A 25,501-nucleotide genomic window follows, 5' to 3' on the forward strand; every position below is an offset into this window, starting at 1 on the left:
ATTTGCATAACATCCCACCTAGAATACCTAATCGATCATGGTCTCTGAGTTAATTATTAAACTTTATGCTTCCTACAAAGATACAATTATTATATAAAGATCTCTGAAATTTAATGGTGTCATTTCTCAGCAGCTCTATTAAAAGTGATAAAGCTACATCAAATAGTGTTTTAAAAATGATATCTCTGTACAGTTAAATGCTTTTTAGGACATTGACCTGGAATGATTGCCAGAATTCATGGTCCGAATGGAATTAATTTTCAAATTTAGCAGACACATACTTTCCACGTCTCCATCCCACTAAATAAATTAAAAGTTAATTTACTGTGATAGAGAGGCTGATGGAAACTGAGAGTAATCTTTACTTCCATATGGTTAGATCACACCTGAGCTTGACATGTCTTTTTACACACTGGCCCTCAGCCTGCCCAGCTGTCTTTCCTGGTACTCACTTCATAGTAAGTTCCCTTCTCCCTTTCCTTTTCTGTGCAGTCCCTGAGGCTGTCTTGGCCTCTTCACTTACCTCTATTACAGCATTACTAGCCCCAGAGCCTGCCCAAATTTGTGGCAGGCTGACTATTTGTCCTCCAAAGATGTACATGCATAATTCCTAGGACCTATGAATATGTTACCTTACATGGTAAAAGAAACATAGCAGATATGATTAAATTAAAGATTTTGAGCTGGAGAGATTATAATGGCTTATCTGGGTGGGCCCAATGTAATCACAAGAATTTTTATAAGAGGGAGGTAGGAGGACCAAAATCAGAAAAAGGAGATGTGATGGCAGAACCAGAGGTCAGAGAGATGCCCTTTGCACATTGAGGAAGGAGCCAGAAGCCTAAGAATGCAGACGGCAAAGGGAAGAAAACAGACCCTCTCCTAAAGCCTCCATAAAGAACTGGTCCTGCCAACACCTTGATTTTAGACTTCTGCTTCTTGAACTGTAAGAGAATAAATTCATGTTGTTTTAAGCCACTATTTTGTTACAGCAATAGGAAACTAATATAATAATCACATATATTAAATCCCTCTCAAGATCATAACATGATAATAGGTATTATTCATTGCAAAAGATAATAGTACCATTAAATCCTTTTCCTTAGTACTGTATTTAAATAAATGTCTTTTTAAACGTGTATTTATAAGCTTGTTTCAAAATATTTTTGTAAATAAATCTCATACCATTTCCATATTTTATAATTAATTAATAAATGTATTCACTGAGTTTATATTTATTAAATATGTACTGTCTGCAAAGGAGTGCATTGTAGAGGACATGAATATTTATGACATGGACTTTGATTCCAAAGAATTCATAAGGTTAATATCTAGGAGCTAGTATATATGCATAAATAACTGTTGCCCAAGGTGGCATACTATATTTGTTTTCCAGGGCTGCCATAACAAAATACCATAGACTGGGCAGCTTAAGCAAAGAAATTATTTTTTTACAGTTCTGAAGGCTAGAAGTCTGAGCTCACGGTGTTGACAGAGTTCGTTTCTTCTGAGGCCTCTTTCCTTGGCTTACAGATGTCAGCCTTCTACCTGTGTCTTCACATGGCCTTCCTTCTCTGCATGCCTGCATCCTAATCTGTTCTAATAGGGATTCCAGTCATATTGAATTAAGGCCCACCCTAATGAGTACATTTTACCTTAATTAGCTCTTTAAAGACGCTGTCTCCAAATACAGCCATAATTTGAGGTGCTAGAGATTTGGACTTCAACATATGAATTTTTTTTATTGACGTATAATTTACAATGTTGTATTAGTTTTCAAGTGTACAGCAAAGTGATTCTGCTTTATATGTGTATATATATATATATATATATATATAATTTTCCAGATTCTTTTCCATTGTAGGTTATTGCAAGATATTGAGTATAGTTCCCTGTGCTATACAGTAAGTCCTTGTCGATGATCTATTTTATATATAGTAGTGTGCATTTGTTAATCCCAAACTCCTAACTTACCCCACATACACACTGTTATCCCCTTTGGTAACCATAAGTTTGTTTTCTATATCCGTGAGTCTATTTTTGTTTTGTAAATAAATTCATTTGTATCATTTTCTTAGAAGTTCATTTGTATCATTTTCTTAGATTTCACATATAGGTGATATCATATGATATTTGTCTTTCTGTGTCTGACTTACTTGACTTAATATGATAATCTCTAGGTTCATCCATGTTGCTGCAAATGGCATTATTTCATTCTTTTTTAATGGCTGAGTAATATTCCATTTTATATATATATATATATATATATATACACACACACACACACATACATACACCATATCTTCTTTATCCATTAATCTGTTGATGGATATTTAGGTTGTTTCCATGTCTTGGCTATTGTAAATAATGCTGCTGTGAACATTGGGGTGCAAGTATCTTTTCAAATTAGAGTTTTCTCCAAATATATGCCCAGGAGTGAAATTGCTGGATCAAATGGTAACTCTATTTTTAGTGTTTTAAGGAACCTCCATACTGTTCTCAGTAGTGGCTGCACCAATTTACATTCCCACCAATAGTGTAGGAGTGTTCCCTTTTCTCCACACCCTCTCCAGAATTTATTGTTTGTAGACTTTTTGATGATGGCTATTCTGAGCAGTGTGAGGTGATACCTCATTGTAGTTTTGATTTGCATTTCTCTAATAATTAGGGATATTGAGCATCTTTTCATGTGCCTATTGGCTATCTGCATCAACATGAATTTTGAGGGAACATAATTCAGCCCACAACACATACTAAAGGTCATAAAAGAGATGCAAATAAATTGCTCTGGGAAAATTCAGAGCAGAGTGAGATAGTCCAGATACTGCAAATGAAATTCACTTAAAAATCAAATGATTAGCAAAGATCTCCTTGCCATGTATGATTACTTTTAAGACTGAGCCATCCCTCCCAGAGCACACAGAGGCAAATGGAGCAATCCTGATGAATATGGAAATGGTAAATAAAATTATAGAACATGTATGTGTCCTTTCATGAAAACACTCATAATTGTGCAGTTCCTGAATTCCATTCCCAGGCAACAAACAAAGCCAGAAGCTAGCAATGATGAATCGGCCCTTTAGAAGTAAACAAATTCTGTTGTGCTCTTAGGAACTATCGTGCCTAGGCTTACACATACGAATGCATCTTCGCTGAGGCAAAAACAAGCCAACAAACAAAAACAAAAAATCCACAACAAAACATTTTGAAAAGCTTATTGTTCTCATAAGAGAACATGTTCCAGCAAAAAGAGGATGACATATTAACATGTTAGGTGAGTAAAGCACGCTATGTTCCTTGGAGTCCTAACTGATATGTTCCAAAGAAAAGGCCCACCCCAAAGTTAAGGTATAGTCAGCTGCAGCCAAGATGTAATCCTGTTATGAAAGCAGACAATGTTCATAGCAATATTTTCATTGCCTTATCAGCAGAGCAAAAATGCTCAGGAACTCACTGGAGCTGGTGATTTAATCAACCTAATTTGACCCATCATTATTCTAGTGCTGCATATGGAAAAATGTGGACACGGGACAGGGAAGGTCCCTGGTAAGGGAGATAAGATGCACACACAAGATAACTCACTCATTAGAAGGTCATAATACATGATAAAACACTATGTAGAGAGTCTGAAGGAAAACTAGATATAAGCACCTTTGAATTTCTGGGCATAGAAAAAAAAAATGAAGAAATTCCACTTTTAGGTTATTCATTTGCATAAATATTTGCTAATTTTGTACCTTAAACTTTTCTGTACCTTATACATCACTGTACTCTATTATTTCAGACAAACTGTGTACTAGAAATTTCGAAAACAATTTAGTTCTCAAATCCCAAATAATAGTAAGAGTGGGGCAAAATGAATGCAAAGAAATAAAGTGGGAGAATGGGAGGATGCTTAGTAATGACAGTTAAAATGCTGTTTTTTCTAATATAGTTCTGTTTCCGTTGTAAAGTACCTAAATTGAGTTGTCTAAAGAGTGTTTGCTAGCAGCACATGAATTGAGTTAATGATAGTGTACAATTTTTAGTAGGAGTTACTGGAAGTTTTCTAAGGATGTTGATTCATCTCAAATCATATTGTTTTCCAGATGGAGTCTGTTGGGTTTTAACAAAAACCCCATGGCTAATTGCAGGTAGGAAATAGCTATATGCGATAACTATTTCATTGATGGTGTTGGGTATTTTTTGTGGTTTTTTTTTTTTTTGGTACGCGGGCCTCTCACTGTTGTGGCCTCTCCCATTGCGGAGCACAGGCTCTGGACACACAGGCTCAGCGGCCATGGCTCACGGGCCCAGCCGCTCCGTGGCATATGGGATCTTCCCGGACCGGGTCACGAACCCGTGTCCCCTGCATCGGCAGGCGGACTCTCAACCACTGCGCCACCAGGAAAGCCCTGTAGTGTTGGTTTTTGTCTTAGATCCAGTACAGCAATGTGCTTCTTAGCAACACACTTCCTGTAGTCAAGGAGACGTTGTCACACACTTAGAGGAAGAGATGGAAATGGATATCTAGGGCTATCCTGCAGGTAATGAGAGGATACTTGCCTAGAAGTAACTGTTCTCTATTTTAATTAAATTCAAAGCAATTTAAATCACAACTTAAATGATTGAGATTGGAAAACAAAATTTTTTTACAGTAAAGATACCTAAACTTGGTTAGAGATATTATAGTTGGAGAATGATTCACCTGAGTCTTAAGGCCCAAATTATTGTTTTTAAGGGGTTAGAGTCAATTCTAAGACTCTATGCCAGAGAGGTGGGGAAGCTTTCTGAAGGAGGTCTTAAGGAAAGTCGAAAAATGTGAAAAAAAGTAAAGAAAAGCCTGAAGGGCAAATTTTCTTGTTGCCTTACCCATATATCTCAGTAATCACATAGAAGTACCCAGCCAATGTTTGTGGATTTGCCCTGCTCTGCCCCAAGCCAACAGAAGAGCATGTAAAACAGCAACAAAATGACCTTGTGCTTTCACCTAATTGCAGAGAAGCTTCAAGGAAGGTACTCAGCTTTTTCATACTGCAGTGCAGGGGTTGGCAAAATACAGCCTGTGAGCCAAGTCTGGCCTGCTGCCTGTTTCTGTATGGCCTGCGAGATAAGAACGTTTTCTATAGACAAACATTTGCGATTTATTTGATGACAGGCACACTAATTTTGACCCCCAACTCAGCAGTCATTACCGAAATAATTCCATTCATCTCATTAGAAGACCTGTATTACAAAAAATTATACTCTATTATGATTATTACATTATATATACATATATATATATATATATATATTTTTTGGTTACTCCACACAGCTCACAGCACCTTAGATCCCTCGACCAGGGACCGAACCTTGGGCCCTCGGCAGTGGAAGCGCAGTCCTAACTGCTGGACCGCCAGGGAATTCCCATACTTTGAATTCTGAATAAAAATTTTTATAAGTTTGTTTTCTCACTTATGTAATTTATATATAATATCCTTTGTGGCCTCTTGACTCACAAAGTCTAAACTATTTACTGTCTGAGACTTTGCACAAAATGTTTGCCAACTCCTGTTCTAGTGAAGGAAATAGATGAATTATGTAATTGTAGCAGTTTCTGACATCTCAGATCTTCCACAGCTAGTCAGAAAATAATTGGTAACATTTGTCACCCCATCCTATTTAAATACAAGATGTACTTGGCTTTTCATCAATTGCTATATTTTTAGTGAACATAGCCCTGAGAAATTCTTTTTTTTCATATGATATTGAAGGAGGTAACTTTGAGGTATTCAGCTGGTGGATGGCTTCTCTCACATGTATCTTCTTGGTGGGGATGGCTGGAAGGCTGGGCTCATTTGGGAGAATTCACCACAGCACGCACCTATGTCCTCTACAGCATGGTAGTCTCAGGATAGTTGACTTTAGATAGATTTCAAGGTTCAGAAAAGCTTGGGTGGAAGTTTCAAGTCTTCTTATGATCAATCCTAGAAGTCCCAGAATGTCACTTCTATCATCTTCTATTGGTCAAGAAAGTCACAAAGACAAGCCCAGGGCTTCCCTGGTGGCGCAGTGGTTGAGAGTCCGCCTGCGGATGCAGGGAACACGGGTTCGTGCCCCAGTCTGGGAAGATCCCACATGCCGCGGAGCGGCTGGGCCCGTGAGCCATGGCCACTGAGCCTGCACGTCCGGAGCCTGTGCTCCGCAACGGGAGAGGCCGCAACAGTGAGAGGCCCGCGCACCGCAAAAAAAAAAAAAAAAAAAAAAAGACAAGTCCAGATTCAAGACAAAGAGATGTCTTCTATTTTTGGCTTGTTAAATTTTTTTAAATTACTGTTTATTTAAATCACCAATGGTTACTGAAAATTATCAACTTTTTTTCTGAATCTACTATAACATTCTTTTTCTTCTTTGGTCTGTAATAGAGTAAATTACATTTATTGGTTTTCAAATGTGAAACCACCTTTGAATTCCTAGGGAAAAAACCCATCTTGGTCATGATGTATAATACTTTTTATATATTGGTTACTATTTTATAATACCTTATTTAAACTTTTACATATGTGTTTCTGAGAGAGATTCACCTGTAATTTTCTTTCTTACAACGTCCTTGTCAGGTTTTTGCATAAAAGTTATGATGGCTTCATAGATGAGTTGCTACTTGTTCCCCCTTTTATTGATTCCCTGGAATAGTCTGTATAAGCTTGTTGCTATTTCTTTCTTAACTTCACTTGTTAGGCTGTTTGAACCTGGAGGTGTTTTTGTCTTTTGTTTTCTTGGAAGGGTTCTTAATTTTGGGTTCAATTTCTTTAATACATATAGGACTCTATTCTATTTCTTCTTGAATCAGTTTTAGTATATTGTGTTTTTGTAGGATTTGACCACTTCATGTAAATTTTCAAATTCATTGACAAAAGTTCTTAGTAATATCCTCTTATTATCTTATTAATGACTCTAGTATTTGTACTGATGTCCCCATTTTCATTCCTGTAGTGATTATTTGTGACTTTTTTTCTCATTTTCTTAATTAGCTGTGCTAGAGGTTCACAAATTTTATTTTTTTCAAAGAACTGTTTGACTTAAAAAAATTTTTATTAACCTCTGTCTTTAAAATATTTTCCCTTTTTATTTGTTTATTTTTTGTTATTTTTCTAAATTCTTGATATTGATATAGGTATCATTGATTTTAGTCTTTTTTTCTAAATATGTATTTAAGGCTATAAAATTTCCTCTAATAATTGCTTTAATGCATTTCACATATTTTTGATACATTTCATTTTAATTATCATGTAGTTTAAAATATTATCTAATACTTACTGTGATTTCTTCTTTGACCCACTAGTTATTTAGAAGTTTTAGAGATAATAAATAGTTTAGGGTTTCATAGTTTTTATTTTTTTATTCATTTCTTGCTTAATTCCACTGTAGTCAGAGAACATTACTGTGGTTTGCTATATGGCCCAGCATAGCGTCAATTTTGCATGTTCGATGTGCACATCAAAAACATGTATATTTTTATTTGTTGAATCCAATGCTTTAAATATGTCAATTAGGTCAAATTTATTGTGTTTTTCAAATCTCCTCTGTCTCTATTAATACTTTCCCACAATTATTCTATTAGTAACTAAGAGAGTTGTGTTTAAGTATCACACTCTGTGGATTTGTTTTATTCTCCTTTTAGTTCTGAAAATTTTTGTTTCTATATTTTGAAGCTATGTTATTTGATACATACAAATTTAGCTTTTTTATATATTTCTTGTCAGTTGTCACTTTTAACAGTAGGAGCACTCTATCTCTAGGAATGCTTCTTGCCTTGAGGCCTATTTGTCTAATTATCATAGCTATTACGGTTTTTTTTTATTGTTTAGTTTGTGATAACTTTCCCATTCTTTTAGTTTCAATATTTTTATGTCCTTATACTTAAGTTATGGCTCTTATTTGAAAAAATCCACTCTGTCCTTTAATTAGAATATCTAGTCAATTTAACTCTAATGCAAATAGTGGCATATTTGAGCTTAAATTTACTACATTAGTGTTGTTTTCTCATTTTCTCCCTGATCTAGCTTCCTTTTCGTCTCTCTTTTTTTTTTTGTTGACAAGAAATTACAATTCATTCACTCTTTTATTCATTCATTAATCAGCTTTCTGTTCTCCCTCAGCTATTAGCTGTGTGCACGTTCTTTTTCATTCTTTTCATAGTTACTCTAGAAGTTGTAACGTGCATCCTTGACATATTAGAGCCTAATTTTTTTTTTTTGGCAAATGCTGTTATGTATTTAGGCCCCAGAAAATATTTTTAAATTATTCAATATTAACTTAGATTTATCAACAGATTTCCCCTTTTTATGACTTTTTATTCTTCCCTGAATTTTCATACTTTTAATCTGGGATTATTTTTCTTATGCCTGAAGAACTTCCTTCAGTACTTCTTTTAGTGTGGTTTACTGGAAATTAAATCTTTAATTTTTTGTTTGTCTGAAAATGAATTTTGGGGTAACTTATAAAGAACATTTTCCTTGAATGTTTTCTTTCAGTACTTTAAAGATGTCATTTGTGATGATTAATTTTATATGTCAATTTGCCTGGGCCATGAGATGCCCAGACATGGTCAAACATTATTTTGAGTGTGTATTGGGAGGATGATTCTGCAGGTCATTTGTTCTTGGGTTGACTTCCCTTCTTACCTTCAGAACATTGGCATCTTCTTGTACTCTCTTCCCAGTACCATGGAAAACAACTTGCTTTGCTTCCAGTGGAAGGGTTCTTGTTTCAGGTACTGCTCTTTTTGTTTCTAATGGAATTAATCCCTTTATTTTCAGAATGAATTGATAGGTCTGGATCTTTTTTTTTTTTAAAGTAGAGTAAAACTGCTTTAATGTGTGTATAGGACATTTTAATAATTTTGATAATTGCCATTATATTTTTTGAAAATGAAAATTTGTTCTTGAATAGAATCAAACTTGGCCAGATTTTCTTAACAATTTGGCTGCAATATTATGCTACTGGCATATGTATTTTGTCACTAGCTTTCACAAGAAAAGAGTAGGTATAGATTTAAAGCAAATCTATATTTTATTTCAATAATCTGAAAAATTCATATATTATTCTGTGAAATGCTTGAGACACTGTAAGTCTTACCTAATGTCTAAGTAGCTAAGCAGTTGGAAGACCAAATTATATAATAGTAAATAAAATGTAAACCATTTATCACTAAACAATATCACTGAGCAGGTCAAATTTGTCTTTTGTAATTCAGAATATTTTGGTTAATTAAAAAATTTTAAATTAAATAAATGTATTTAGTATTATGCAGGTCTTTGGGAGAAAGTGGGTCATGCCTGCATTACTTTACAGCATAAAGAAAGCATAAATATATCTTATTGGGAAGTCAGGACTTACTTGAAAATGTTTTGAACATTGTTGGTCTTTTAGACTAAAAAAGTCTCTGTCGGCGTAACAAAGACTCACAAAGACTAAGAACTGTCTTAGCAGCAGATAACTCCTTAATAGTTGGCCACATTTTAGCCATAAGAATGAAGATATCTTTGTCAAAATCATATATTAATTTGTCAACAGTGCCTATCTTCATAAAGCCTAGGTGGAAATTGTTCTTTCAAGATTTATCATGTTTTCCAATTCAAAAACCTCCCATAGCCAAAATGGCACTGAGATCTGAAATATCAAATTCTTGCCTTCACTGCTTTGTCTGATTTGCCAATTGCTCCCTGAACCCTGGCAAATTTCAACAAGTCAAGTTGATGACTTCCTTAAATTTCTGATTCCAGTCCCATTAATTTACATGGATGAAAAGTGCATTGTGAAGATGAAAAATTTATTTTCACTAGACTTATGGAAATCATTACCAGTTATTGCTCTGTATAATTTTATTAAAAGTAAAATTGAAAAAAATTAAGAATTTTGTGGGGTAACTGTAAATTATGTGAGTGCTAGTTTTTCCTAAAATTGCCCTTTACTAATTTTATTTTTGACAATTTCCATCACCAAATCTATAGTACAACATTCTTTTCCTATATTTCAAAACAAATTTAAAAAAATAAGGAATACTATGGAAAAATAATGGTTAACAATCTATTATTATTTAGCGTAGGAAGTCAAATGGTTGAAAAAAATTGAAGGTTTAAAACGATGATTTTGTAAATGGCAAGTCGTGATTAAAGTCTCCAAAATTTGTTTTAAAATTTATACTTTAAGTTGACATAAAATTGTATATTTATCAATGAAGTTCTTTTTGGTTTCAAAGTAACTTTTGGTTTTCTAGTATAAATTTTTTATTGTACATATTTTGGTTTTCTAGTGTGTAGCTTCTCTTTTCCTTTCTGATAAAATTCACTTACATTTTTCACTTTAAGATTAATTTTTTTTTCACACCACATTTCTCTTCCATGTTGTCTAATACCAGCCACACCTATTATTATCCTTTTCATTTCATTCGTGACTCCTTCTTTTATTCCCTCTAACCCTCTGTCTTGGAGCTTCTGTTGTGTATTTATCTGTGATTGCAGCAGGCTTTTTGCAATAATAATCAGGCCTTCCAGGGATTCACCCAAGATTTATTGAGCATCTAGTATGTGCCAATCAGTGTGCTATATTTTGGAGATAAGATAAAGATAGTCCCTCTGAGCTCTTTAAGGTTAGGGGTTATGTCTTTTTCATCCTGTATCCCTAGTGCTTGACACATGCCTGACCCATAGCAGCCTTCCATAAAATTGTTATTGAAAGTAACCCCAAAGCCCATCTGCTCTGTGAAGTATTCCATCTATATTAACTGTTTCCTCTTAGTTCCAATAATGTTTGTTCAAATTTTGGGGACAATTCCATGTAGCAATCAGTAAAATATGGGGGAGCAAATATTATTCTTAGGTTTCCAAATACATTCACTACTATGGCAATAATTACCTGAGTACCAGGAACACACACTGTGCAGACGTTGCTTCAAGTACTTCATTGCTGCGTTGAGCCGGGTTGTAATGCACATTTGGGTGAGTTGCTGGCTTTCTGGTTAGATGTCTGCTATAGATAAAGCAATCTGTGCAGTGCTAACTTCATGAGGCTGCACCTTAACTATACATTCTGTTTTGTGACCCAGAGACCAAAAAGTTGACAAATGTAGAATGTAAGATGAAATTAGGTTGTGTATTTTAAAAACGTACAGTATAATTATTTGTATTCATTACTGCAAATGAAGAGAATAACAAGTAGTAAGACATGTAAAATCAAGACATTTGTGAAATCAATTGGACTTTTATCTCTGAATAAAGTAACACAAAAATATTTTTAAACTTCAGAAATGCATTCCAGAAAAATCTTAATTGCTATTTCCTGATCCTTCTTCTGTGGGTAATCAAAATGACATATTCACATTCAATCATCCAATTATTCACTGCCTGACCTTGCAGACTTGGCTTAATATAATTTCTTTTCAGCTAGACTAGTTCCTAGAACTGTGAAACTACTGGATTTATGATTGAAAGAGTCAATTTGTGTATTGTATGGCATTGGGTCAACATGTCCTTCTGAAATCTCATTCTTTGTTTTGCCCAGTTTTCTTGTGAAAAGTGAATTGCTGACTAATTTTAACACCCCCTCTTTTTTTCCAGATAATATGTGAGTTAGTCTTCATGCTTTGCAGAATTTTGCCTTTTTCAAGATCAGACTTGTTCAATGCCATTTCCTTCCTTCCTTCCATTTGTTTCCTTTGTGAAGAAATTACCCCTTTCAGGAGCAAAGGAGTTGATAAAAGATAACTCTCACAATCAAGTCTGTTTTAGGTTTACCAAAAGAGGGTATGAAAGGAGTCCATCTCCAAGGGGAGGCTTAAGTCACTGAGAAGAGAAAGGAAGAAAAAATAAATCTAACAACCCAAAGAACAAAGATGTGGAATTTGAAATAAAAAATATACTTACCTATACATTCCTGACATATTTAATCATAATTTTGACCAAAGTTCACTGTCCATAAGATTTCATGTAAGTTCAATATATTGTTCAGTTAATTTTGACTTTCATCGAAACTAAATTTTGTCAATCATCTTTTGTTAAAATGTTTTAGAACCAAACCCACAACACAATTAAGTCTCCAGAAATGCCGTTACATTTTCTAAAGGAACATCAATCTACTTAGAAGTGTGAGATCCATATTGTTAAGCTTGTGTTACATAGATGCTCTTTTTCTGCAGGCAGCATGATGTAGTGGAAAGAATACGAGATTCTGGAATTAGAAAAACTGGGCATGAGTCCCAGACTCTGCACTATCAGCTGTGTGACCTTGGGTAAGTCATTTAATCCATCTGAGGCTTGTTTTTCTTGCCTATCAAATTAAAAATAAAAGATACCAACCTTTTAGGTTGGCTGTGCAGATCAAATGTGTGAAAGTGCTTTATAAGTCATAAAGCATAATGCAAAGGCTAGTTATTTTATTTCGGATTAATTCAAATATTGCTCTAAATTGGTATGTTCCCTAACAAAACCAATGACTGCTAATGCCCGTTGTATCCCCGGTTCTATCTTAAATTTTTTTTTTCTTTGGAGAAAATTTTTAATTAGCAAATTGTCCATGGGTTTAAAAATCTTTTTTAAAAGAATTATTATATACTTGAATCATTCAATTAGAAAAAATATATAAGCCTCCTTTAAGAGAACCCCCCTGAGACTGAATCATTTTACCCTTACCTCAAGTTTGGTTCTATCCCCACATTCTGAAACCAAACCTATCTTCCTTCAGAGAAGCCCCTTTAGGCTGTGGATTATATAAGTGAGAAAAATGTTTAAATGAGAGCACAGACACACAGGGACAGCTTACTCATTAGACAAAGTGGGCATGGTGCCAAGGGTCCACTCTACTTTTAAAGGTCAATGAAAATGTTTTACTCTCTTTTGAAACTGGCAGAAAGAAAAATAAACTTTTAGGTCAAAGAAAATGTTTTACTATACAATATTAATATATTCATCTTTATACCAATGAGTCAAATATAACTTTTAACATTTGTTGTAGCCCTGGGTAACCTCAGATGAATTCTTCGAGGAGTCCAGGTATCTGTAGTTCAAGGCACACCAGGGCACTGCTCCAACCAAGGTGACGTTGCCAGGAATCACAGATGTGGAGCGATTAGTTCTATCTTGGGAAATAGGGAAGGCTTCACAGAGCTGATATTTAAATCAGCCTTTTGAAGATAAATATGTTCTCTACAGGTGAAGACGATAGGAAGGGCATTTCTAGGAGAAAAAGTAACATGAACCAAGGGCTGTGGAGAGAGAGTGTTGGAACTTAGCAGTAGTCAGTAACCAATGATAGCTTCTTCAATATAAAATCATGGGGAAAAAGCCTGTTACTTATACTGCTAAATCTTACTCAAGTTGTTCTTGTCCAGTATCTTGCATCAAAATATTTTAGAGCTAAACCACAAATTACATGAACATCTGTAGAAATACCTAATGAGTAAGCAGTTGGTTGTTCAAAGAGCTAATGAGCTTAGAAAGAATTACTAGGGATATTGTGTCAGAAATAAGGCAAAGTATTTTATGTAGCAGTTATTCTTTGATTGCAAGCAATAGCAACTGATGCTATCTAATTCAAACAGAAGAAAAACAAAAGGAGGAAGGAGGAAAGGTTCCTGCTCCTACAAACACATATGATATTCATTTTGAAGTCTGAGTGGTTTTCTCCTTTCCCCACAGCTGAACCAAGTAATCTCCACCTGCAGGTTCTATTTAACCCCAGAGACCACTGGACGAATCCCATCCTTTGTCAGTACCTCTAGGTCAATACTTGGGTTATCCAGCACCAAATATGCAAGTATCTGATCTGTGCTCAGCCTTTTTAGTAACACTTGTGCCTTGCTACAAGACTGATATGGGTTATGAGGTTAGCAAACTGTGCTCTATCCTATTCCTCAAAACAAGTCCTCACATTAGAGCCTGTTCTGTGGTCCTCTTTCCTCTTTGATCTCTCTCTACTCCTCACCTCCAAGGACCTGTGAGCAGGGCTGTTATTTATGCCCTACACAATGCATTTGACTGGTAATTTATACTGGTGTCTGTTCTTACCTATTGAGGCATCCTTCTGCTGGGTCATGATGTCTGTCCTGACTAGTTTGTACTTATATGTACCAGTGGTTAGATATGTTCATGTCATTCCTACCCATAATCTACATTTAATTTGACATCTGATAGCATCATTGGAATCGCATTATGAAGATAGTAAATGTAGATATTTTGTGTGGTAAAACATTACCTCTCCTCTTCCTTTAAGGATCAGTCTAGAATTATTTGTCCACCAGAAAATGTTATTTTCAGAATTGGACTGTTTCTGTTACTTAAAAGGTCAGTCATGCATGACTCTAATCAGAACTGTTGACTGATTAGACTTTCAATATATGTTTGCCAAATATGTTCAGAGGCCAGATAATAGGGACAAAGGGATGAATTGGCCATGGACTGTGTCTGCAAGGAACTCACTATGTAGGGCTTCTATTCATGAATCTGCCACTTATTACTTTATTCAGAACCATTCAGCTTATATTTGTTAAATTTAAAATTATGGTAGATTTCTTATTGACTTTTTAAAATGTATATGATTAATTCGATTTAGAAATATGTTTGAGAATATCACAATTCACTTGAAAGGTAATTGGATAGACCCTTGGAAAAATCCATTCAAGTAATCTCTCAAATGCTCATTTATCCATCCATCCATCCATCCATCCAGTCATCTGACAGCTTGTTGGATTCATCTATCTTCCAGGAAATGTGCTTACAAATACAAAACAATTCCCAAGAAGCTTACAGACTAGTGCAGAAATAGATACACAAATAAACAATTACAATGCCATTGTGAGGATAATTTCACATGTGGATGATCTCACACAAGTTCCAGGCAGTGTAGTGAAAATGATCCTAGATTCTAGAGGGACTGTAGATTGGGGTTTGAATTCTGGCTCTGCTCTTGTTTGTTTGTTTGTTTTATGAATTTTATTTCATTTATTTTTTATACAGCAGGTTCTTATTAGTCATCAGTTTTATACACATCAGTGTATACATGTCAGTCCCAATCTCCCAATTCATCATACCACCACCACCACCACCCCGCCACTTTCCCCCCTTGGTGTCCATATGTTTGTGTGTAACCTAGAAAAATGGTACAGATGAACCAGTTTGCAGGGCAGAAATAGAGACACAGATGTAGGGAAACAAAAGTATGGCTCTGCTCTTGTTAAAGCTATGGCTTTGAGTTACTTAATTAACATCTTTATGTCTCAGCCTCCTCATCTATTATATATGCATAATGTCATTTGTCTGACACACAATGGGTGCCCACCATGTTAGTTACCTTCTATCTCCCCCTCTTTCCTGTCATTCATCTCTAAACTTTGATTTCTTTATCTCAAAAAGGAGAGGGTTTATGATTTAGGAATGATCCCCTAAATCTTGAAAGAAGTGTGTTCATTACTTATGGTCAAATACGCAGTATGTTTTGTAGATACAGTAAAGCTTTATGAATAGCACTGATTAGTGTCTAGCACACCCTGCTCTTTCTCACCTTCAGGACCTGGTACCTCCTGTACCTGCAGATCTCTTTCTCCTCTGTGCTTACCCAGCTAACTCCTGCTCATCCTTCAGGTCTCAGCCTAGAAGTCATTTCCTCCAAAATGATTTCCACAGGTGATCTCCAGGATGCTGATCTGTGAATTTCTCTGGACTCTACTCATCCTGTCAAAATAGCCATGACAATACAGCAATCCCCTACTCACACATAAATGCCAAAATTTGAGATCTCTAATCGTCTAATGTGTTTCCCTTAAAAAAGTCAGTGATAATGACTCTTCAGTAGACCCTTCTGGGAGCAACTTTATGGTTTACTGCAGAGAAAGAGAATCTATTTATATTTCATCCTCTCAATGCAAAATGTGGATACAAATTATTAATGGCTAACATGTATAAATCATTCAGTACGTGCCAGGCACAATGCCAGGCACCCTATATGCATTATTTTATTTATTTCTCATATTGACTTTAAGGAACAGGTTCATGAGTAAAATAGGTTTACAGATGAAGAAACAGTGACTTAAGGAAGTTAAACAAATTGCTTACCATTACACAAATTACTATTTCCTAAATGTTAAGACACTATAGGTTGTAAAAATAAAACAAAGCAAGGCCAAGAAAGCCCCAAACACCAAAACTCAAAACAAAAGCCAAAACACTATTGGTTTAACAATAGCTTTTCAGGGAGAGAAGGAAATATGGCCTTATATACACACAGTAATTCTAAGATGATCCTAATGTCAGATGCAGTCGAATTGAGGAGTGTCAGAGGCAAGTTTGAACTCAGAACTGTATGGCTTCAGAACCAATACTTTTACTATTATTCTTTGCTCTTACAATTCAGAAAATCAGTCCTCAACTACCAAGATACTTGAGAAAGCCTCATGAGGTACATAAAAATTTTATTGAAAATTGTGAAAATAGGAAAAATATAAAACCAAAGGAAAATATAAAAAATCTCTCCCATCCACAATTTACAAAGAGCTCATGGGTCTTAATATCATCAAAACAAACAACCCAATCAAAAAATGGGCAGAAGACCTAAATTTCTCCAAAGGAGATAAATAGATGGCCAAGAGGCACATGAAAAGATATTCAACATTGCTAATTATTAGAGAAATACAAATCAAAACTACAATGAGATATCATCTCACACAAGTCAAAATAGCTATCATCAAAAAATCCACAAACAACAAAGGCTGGAGAGGGTGTGGAGAGAAGGGAACCCTCCTACACTGTTGGTGGGAATGTAAACTGGTATAGCTGCTATGGAGAACAGTATGGAGGTTCCTTAAAAAACTAAAAATAGAGCTACCATGTGATCCTGCAATCCCACTCCTGGGCACATATCTGGAGAAAAACATGGTCCAAAAGTATATATGCACCCCAATGTTCATTGCAGCACTGTTTACAGTAACCAAGACATAGGAACAACCTAAATGTCTATCGACAGAGGAATGTATAAAGAAGATGTGGTACATATATACAATGGAATATTACTCAGCCATTAAAAAGAATGAAATAATGCCATTTGCATCAACATGGATGGACCTAGAGATTGTGATACTGAGTGAAGTAAGTCAGACAGAGAAAGAGAAATATCATATGGTATTTCTTATATGCAGGATCTAAAAAGAAATGATACAAATGAAATTATTTACAAAACAGAAACAGACTACTGGTGAGGGGAAGGGATAGTTAGGGAGTTCGGGATTGACATGTACACACTGCTATATTTAAAATGGATAACCAACAAGGGCCTACTGTATAACACAGGGAACTCTGCTCAATATTATGTAACAACCTAAATGGGAAAATAATTTGAAAAAGAATAGATACATGTATATGTATAACTGAATCACTTTGCTGTACACCTGAAACTATCACAACATTGTTAATCAACTATACTCCAATATAGAATAAAAAGTAAAAAAAAAAAAAAATCCCTCCCAAACTCAAAACAAAATACCACCCATTAAATTCAAACTTGCCAGCAACATTAGATTTATAAACTTTAAAATAAATGCATAAAATATAGAATCCAGTCACTTTATATGATTTATCTCATTTAATCTTCTTAACAATTCTATATTATTATAATCTATACTTAACAAGTGAGGAACTGAGGCACAGAACATGCCCAGTTCATACACTAATAAAGGATGGAGTTTGTATTGGACCTAGAGAGTCCACAGATCGTGAACTGGTAGGAAATTCTATAGTTTCCCAGATCACAAGGATGCAGTAATTTTCTCTGAATAATTGGAGAAAATTAGTCAAGAGAAATGTTTGCTGTTGAAGCAAGGTTTTTAACATGGGGGAATCTGGTTTGCTGTGGAAATGAGCTATTCCCTTCCATATTCCCTGTTTTCTGCCACATGTTATTTTGCCAGCTTCAGTTTTGGTAGTCATGGTAATTTTAGGAACATAATCCCACAAAAGCGTAAAAGGAACTATGCATTGTAATCTTTGGGTACTTGTCTCCATGTACCTAGACTAAAAGCTCCTTGTGGTCAGGTGCTATGGTTTGTTCCTCGGTATATCAGTGTCTGAAACAGCTAAGGGACTGTTGAATGAATGAACCACATACGAAATTGCACATAGCAATTTTAGAGTTAAAGAAAATGCGTATCATGAAGAATGTGGTCTTTCCACCAGATGACAACCAGGCTCTACAGGGCCTTTTACAAATTAGAAAGAGTGCTCCCTCTGGCTGGGTAAATTAGAAAAAGGCATCCACTGGGTAGATGTGTTCTTTCTGACTTGCCACCCCCCATCCCCCTCACAGAGAACCGCCCCTGGAGAGCCATGGAGTCCAGCTAGGCAAACAGAGCTTAGATTTCCAAACTCATTTGCCCCCACCTTGGTCATGTGTGTTTAAGCAGTGCACAAAATATACAACTGTATGGGATGCTCTAGTTTATCTCATCTTCTCTTTGATTTTTTTGGGGGGGAAGGGCAAGCGTCCTTTTGTATTTCTTAATTGAGAAAAGACTAGTCTGCCTAGTTTGAAAAGATGTAAAATGATTACATTCTATTGATTTATACCTTATTAAACATCCACGTCATTATTTTTCAAGGAAAGTGCATTAGGTAGATTAGTTCCTTCCCTTCTAATATTGTAATCTATAAATAGTTTTAATAAGATATTTTGAGATTTTGAAAACCAAAAACATTGAGCCCTGAACCTGGATATTTTAGTAATGGAACATTCAATGAATTTCTGCTTTTCTTGTGCATTCTTCTTATTTTGTGTTAGATGAGCCACTAGAAAAAAGAAAAATTAGCTAAAGCCAGAGTCTAAAAATCTTAAAATCATTTTTTTTTCTCTTCCAGACACATACACACAGCTTTTCTGTGCTAGGTAGGATTTAGGGGCAACCTGAGTCATAGCAAGAAAAACAGGAATTCTGCTGGAATTAGTGGCTCTCTAAACAACTCCAGTTAATTGCAAGTGATCATCATGGTGATAGTTCCTCAAGAGGAATTTATTAAAGCCGAAGTCTTAAAACTCCATTTCATCTCACTTAGACATACGCACACTCCGAAAATTAAGGAATTACAACCAACATTCCTTTCTTGACCAGAGAGGCCAATTAAAGCCCTTTTGGCCTTGATTATAGCTCTGCTATAGCATGCCTTTTAAGAGTGATATTTGTATTTACTTTTAATAAGGACTACAGAATCATTCTTCAGTTTTAGACATTGTGAGGGGAAGAAAATGTTTCAATTCAGTTTGCAAGTCTTCAGGTTAGAATATTGATTTCCTGTCCCCAAATACATTTAGAAATGTGATCTTTGTGGATGGATCTTAGTATCAATTGTTGTCCTTTTAATCATCATTTTCTCCTTTAAGTTTCTCATTCATTAAGCTGAAGCAACAAAGTGGGAAAAATCTTGATAATGATGAAGAGAACTTCACCACCTCTGAGGGTGATTCACTCTTGTGCGGGTGGTGTCTGGATAGAAGTAGGCTCTGCTTTCCGCATTGGTAAGCAGGGCAGAGCCAACTCTGTCAGGAGAACCCTTGTGAGCATTAGGGAAAAACATAGATAAGTGTTTGGAAGAAAAGCTAATCCTGGTGTTAGGATTGCTACATTTAAAATGTAGCACATTTAAAATGATGTGGTTTCCTGATGTCAAAGCACTTTCTTTTCTGGTTCATGTTGGTTTTACCATTGGCTTTACCACTAAGAAAGTGCACACCCTAGAGTGGCCTCTAAGTGAGCCAGCAGGCCTGGAAAACAGAGGGTTTGGATTAGCTGGAACACAGTTTTGAATGGTAAAGAGCAAGGATTTTAGAGACATGACTTTGAATCCCATCTTGCATCTTACTGAATGAGCTTGGGCAAAGTGTTTAACCTCTAAAAGGCTTTGTTTCCTTCCTTTGCAACGGCCACTACCTTCAACGATTCTTGTAGGACTAAGATAATACAGGTAAAGAAAGCACTTAGCACAGTACCTGGCACTTAGTTCTTAGTAAGTGACAGCTTTTCCTGCAGTTGATGTATGATCCTGGAGAATCTCTTTGGGTCTGAAATTTCCTTCTCAGAGGTTGAATTATAAGTCCTAGGAATAGCTAAAATAAAATAAAATTTTGGAGACTTTTGAATTTGTGCAAAATAAAATATATTGCCAAGAGTAGCTACCAAATTAGTGGTAATATGCCTTAAATTGTTTCCAATGAACTTGACTACATATATACTATAAATAAAAATAATAATGATAAAGCTCATAAAGATAATAACATTAAAGATTTCTATTTGTTCAATGCAAACTTTATTTTCCAGGGACTTTAAATATACAATTTTAAGTACTTATAACAATGGCACAAATTAAGTATCATTTTTCATATTTTATAGATAAATCAGAGGCTCAGAGAGATTAAAGAATATCTCAAAGGCTGCACAACTAGTAAACAGAAGACCTGGGATTCAAAACCAGGTTTGTTTTACTCCAGAGCCTTTGTTCTTTCTACTACACCTGCTGTATGCTCAGAGAATATGCCAAAAGGTCTGGGAAATTTGTCCTTCCAATTACAGGGAGCGATAATCAGAAGGTGGTTTTGTCTCCTTAGTGAATACTAAATATTTTGCTGCCAATTTCACAATCTCTGAGGGAAATCTACATTATCTTCTTTGCTAGAATCCAGAATCCCTTTAGCTGATTAAATTATTTCCATTGATGTGGATTTCAATTCAGTCTAATAGCAACAAGGTCCCCTTTTGACAAAGGATGTGCTGTTGTTAGGGGTTTTTCTGAGATGCAATTCTTTCATAATGTTTTCAGTCAGATGAATCTGAGGACAGCATTATTCATATCTGTCCAGTCCATGGCGGATAAAAATTCTATTGTAGGGAATAATTTTGCTTCTAGTGGATCTTATCATGAGATTTGAAAAATGATGTAAAAGAAAGAAGAATCAATACAGAGAGAACAGATCACAGTGTTAGGAGGACAGATTGAAGATGAATAAGACATAGACTGCTTATAAGGAAGAGACAGAGCTAACAATAAGATTAAAGGTGCCAGGGAGAGAAATATGTGCAATATAGTAGGGGCAACAAGGAGGGTAATGGTCCCACTTATGGAATTCAGGAAATTCTTCAAAGAGTTAAAAAGCACTTAACTGAGTATTGAACAGTGAATGTGTGCTTCCAAATGATGGAGGAGAAGAAAGGAGTGTGCAGACGAGTTAAAGCTCATATGTCAAAGTAAAGTGTCAGGCATCTTGGAAATAGATCAATAGAAATCATCCAAGAGGGACAAAAAACAGAAAATAAACAAAATGTAGACCTACGTCCAACCGTATCAGCAATTACTTTAAATGTTAATGAACTAAACGTGTGCTGTTTAATATGGCTGCCACTGCCATATGTGGCTATTTAATCTTAAATTAATTAAATTAAATTAAATATAATTAAAAATTCAGTTTCTCAGTGTATTAGCCAGATCTTAAGTGCTCAATAGCTACACGTGGATAGTGGCTACCATATTATATACTACAGAGGTAGAGCATTTCCAGAAAGTTCTACCAGACAGTGTTGGAAATAGAGAAGGTCAAAATGAATTTTAAAAAATTATATTTTGGGCTTCCCTGGTGGTGCAGTGGTTGGGAGTCCGTCTGCCGATGCAGAGGACGCGGGTTTATGCCCCGGTCCGGGAGAAGCCCACGTGCCGCAGAGCGGCTGGGCCCGTGAGCCGGGGCCGCTGAGCCTGCGCGTCCGGAGCCTGTGCTCCGCAGCGGGAGAGGCCACAACAGTGAGAGGCCCGCGTACCAAAAAAAAAAAAAAAAAAATTACATCTTGTCTACAAGAGATACTATTCATTTATTTATTTATATTGAAATATAGTTGATTTACAATGCAGCATTAATTTCTGCTGTACAGCAAAATGATTCAGTTGTACATATACAAACATTCTTTTATATATATATATATATAAATTCTTTTATATATATAAATATTTGTTTCCATTACGGTTTATCACAGGATATTGAATATAGTTCCCTGTGCTATACAGTAGGACCTTGTTGTTTATCCATTCTGTATATACTAGTTTGCATCTGCTAAATCCAAACTCTCACTCCATCCCTCCGCCTTGGCAGCCACAAGTCTGTTTTCTATGTCTGTGAGCCTGTTTCTGTTTCATGGTTAAGTTCATTTGTATCAGATTGTAGATTCCACCTGTAAATGATATCATATATTTGTCTTTCTCTTTCTGACTTACTTCACTTAATCTGATAATCTCTAGGTCCATTCATGTTGCTGCAAATGGCATTATTTCATTCTTTTTATATGGCTGAGTAGTATTCCATTGTATATATGTACCACATCTTCTTTATCCATTCATCTGTCATTGGATATTTAGGTTGTTTACATGTCTTGGCTATTGTGAATAGTGCTGCTATGAACATAGGGGTGCATGTATCTTTTTGAATTATAGCTTTGTCTGGATATATGCCCAGGAGTGGGATTGCTGGATCATATGGCAACTCTATTTTTAGTTTTTTGAAGAACCTCCATACTGTTTTCCATAGTGGCTGCACCAGCTTATATTGCCACCAACAGTGTAGGAGGGTTCCCTTTTCTTCACACCCTCTCCAGCATTTGTTATTTGTAGACTTTTTAATCATGGTCATTCCAACCAGTGTGAGGTGGTATCTTATTGTAGTTATGATTTGCATTTTACAGGATACAAAAATATATACTAAATGTAAAGATACAAAAATATATACTATACAAATGTTGGATAAACATCCTTCAAGATGAAGAGTTTTATTAGAGACACATGGGAATATTTCATAATGATAAAGGGATCAATTCATCAGGAAACCGTAACAGTCATAAATATTTATATGCCTATGTGTTTTTTGTCTTGAAACCAACTTATTCTCTTATTCTCTGACACCAACTATGTGTCCTACAGTTCAATTCAATCGTTTCAGTTCTGATGCTAACTACTCAGACTTGGTCCAAACCATACAAGTTAAGGGCTGAATCCTAGAAGACTGCCCCCACTTTAGACACCAGCCACAAATGGAGTTCCCAGGAGACTTATACTTCTGCCAGACTGATCACAAATTTAAAGGTTCTCATGACCCTCCCTCAGAATCAATAATTTGCTAAAATGAATCACAGAACTCAGGAAAGCACTTTACTTACAATTACTGGTTTATTATAAAGACTACAACTCAGAACAGGCAAATGGAAGACATGTATAGGGCAAGGTATAAGGGGAAGGGGTGCAGAGCATCCCTGTTCATTCTGAGTACATCACCCTCTGAGCACATTAGTGCGTTCACCAGCCAGGAGCTCCCCAAACCTGGTCTTTTAGTTTTTTTTTTTTAATTCAAGTTTTATTATGTAGATACTATTCATTAAATCGCTGGTTTATTGATGACTGAACTCAATCTCCAGTTGTCTCCTCTCCCTGAGGTCTAATTCCTCTAATCATTTGGTTTTTCTGGTGGTGCACCCCCCTCCTAAAACTACATAGGGCCCTCCCATGAGTTATCTCATTAGCATACAAAAGACAGTAAATTCCAGGGGTTCTAGGAGCTCTGAGCTAGGAACCAGGGACAAAACCCAAATATTTCTTTTTTATTATACCACACTGGTTAATAACTGTGTCTGCAAATACATGAAGCAAAATTAACAGAATTAATGGGAGAAATTGACAATTCCCATCATATTTTGAGTTTTAAATATTCCTTTCTCATTAATTCATAGACAAGACAAAGGAATCAGTAGGGACATAGATAAAATGAGCAACACTATCAACCATCATAATCTAACTGATATTTATAGGATGCTACACCCAACACCTGCAAAATACATAGTCTTTAAAAATGTATATGATACTTACACTATGCTAGGCAATGAAATGAGCCTCAGTAAATTTGAAAGGATTAAAATTGTTGACCTAAAACAAATAGACTGCCAGTTATTTCTACAGCAAAAATGGGTTTCCTTGGGATCGATAAAGAATGTCACTTCAGGGTCTGCAGTCGTGGTGAGCCATGGTGCAATTCCCCAAACAGCAAGGGAAGGAGACATCTTTTATAGAGGGGAAAAGGAAGTTATGAGAGGGCTACAGTAAACAAAGAGTCCGTTGGAGGAACTGAGAGTTCAAAGCATAGTGGCTTTTCACTGGCTAAATTGTGACAGTCTCTCATTGGCTGAGCTCCTGCCAGGTAAGAAGAGGAATCCTTCCTTCTTCCTGTTGGGGTTTGCTGTCATCATAGGGTGTGAGGGCTCCCCCTTCTGGCCTCATGACTGTATTTTAATTGAGGTTTCTGTTTATTAATTTTAACAAAAAGAGTATGATTTCGAACCACGACAATTAAATTAAGAATCAATAATGACATGTCAAGGAAAATCCCAGATTTTTGGTATTTTGGACTTCTAAATAACTTAGGGACCAAAAAAGTAATAAGAGAAATTAGGAAATATTTCAAACTGAATGATAACAAAATGACAATGTATCAAAATGTGTGGAATGCAACAAAGGCAGCACTTAACAGAGAAATTTAAATTTTCTTTGAGGATATTTATTGGCACATTATTTATAATAACAAAAAAATAGCAGTAATCACTAATAGTCCACTAACAGTTGGTGGTTAATAAATTATAGTAGATCCATACAGAGAAATACTGTGAAGTGAAATGAGTAAAGCTCTGTAAATACGAATATGGCAAGATCTTCAAGAAACATCATAAAAGTAGAGTGCAGAAGAGTATTTAGAGTTTTTCTTTTAGTTATGGAGTAGGAATGGATTTTTTTGTTCGTTTGTTGGTTTTTTACATCTTTATTGGAGTATAATTGCTTTACAATGCTGTGTTAGTTTCTGCTGAATAACAAAGTGAATCAGCTCTATGTATACATATATCCCCATATCCCCTCCCTCTTGCGTCTCCCTCCCACCCTCCCTATCCCACCCCTCTAGGTGGTCACAAAGCATCGAGCTGATCTCCCTGTGCTATGCAGCTGCTTCCCACTCGTTATCTATTTTATGTTTGGCAGTGTATATATGTCAATGCTACTCTCTCACTTCGTCCCAGCTTCCCCCCGCTGTGTCCTCAAGTCCATTCTCTACATCTGAGTCTTTATTCCCGTCCTGCCTCTAGGTTCATCAGAACCATTATTTTTTTTTGATTCTATATATATGTATTAGCATACAGTATTTGTTTTTCTCTTCCTGACTTACTTCACTCTGTATGACAGACTCTAGGTCCATCCACCTCACTACAAATAACTCAATTTCATTTCTTTTTATGGCTGAGTAATATTCCATTGTATATATGTGCCACATCTTTATCCATTCATCTGTCGATGGACACTTAGGTTGCTTCCATGTCCTGGCTATTGTAAATAGTGCTGCAATGAACATTGTGGTACATGTTTCTTTTTGAATTATGGTTTTCTCAGGGTATATGCTCAGTAGTGGGATTGCTGGGTCATATGGTAGTGCTATTTTT

General features: G+C 35.7%; 1 protein-coding gene across 3 annotated transcripts in view; it reads left to right on the forward strand.

Moving 5' to 3' along the window:
- The window catches only part of SCEL (sciellin), a 326,999-nt gene that overhangs the window by 86,817 nt on the left and 214,681 nt on the right, over positions 1–25,501 (forward strand). For all 3 annotated transcript variants that reach the window (XM_060288050.2, XM_060288051.2, XM_060288049.2), the window contains one exon: positions 12,158–12,250. The gene's annotated coding sequence lies outside the window, so the exon portion shown is untranslated. The remainder of the gene's footprint in view (positions 1–12,157; positions 12,251–25,501) is intronic.

The sequence above is a fragment of the Globicephala melas genome, chromosome 18 (assembly GCF_963455315.2).
Source record: "Globicephala melas chromosome 18, mGloMel1.2, whole genome shotgun sequence".
NCBI lineage: Eukaryota > Metazoa > Chordata > Mammalia > Artiodactyla > Delphinidae > Globicephala > Globicephala melas.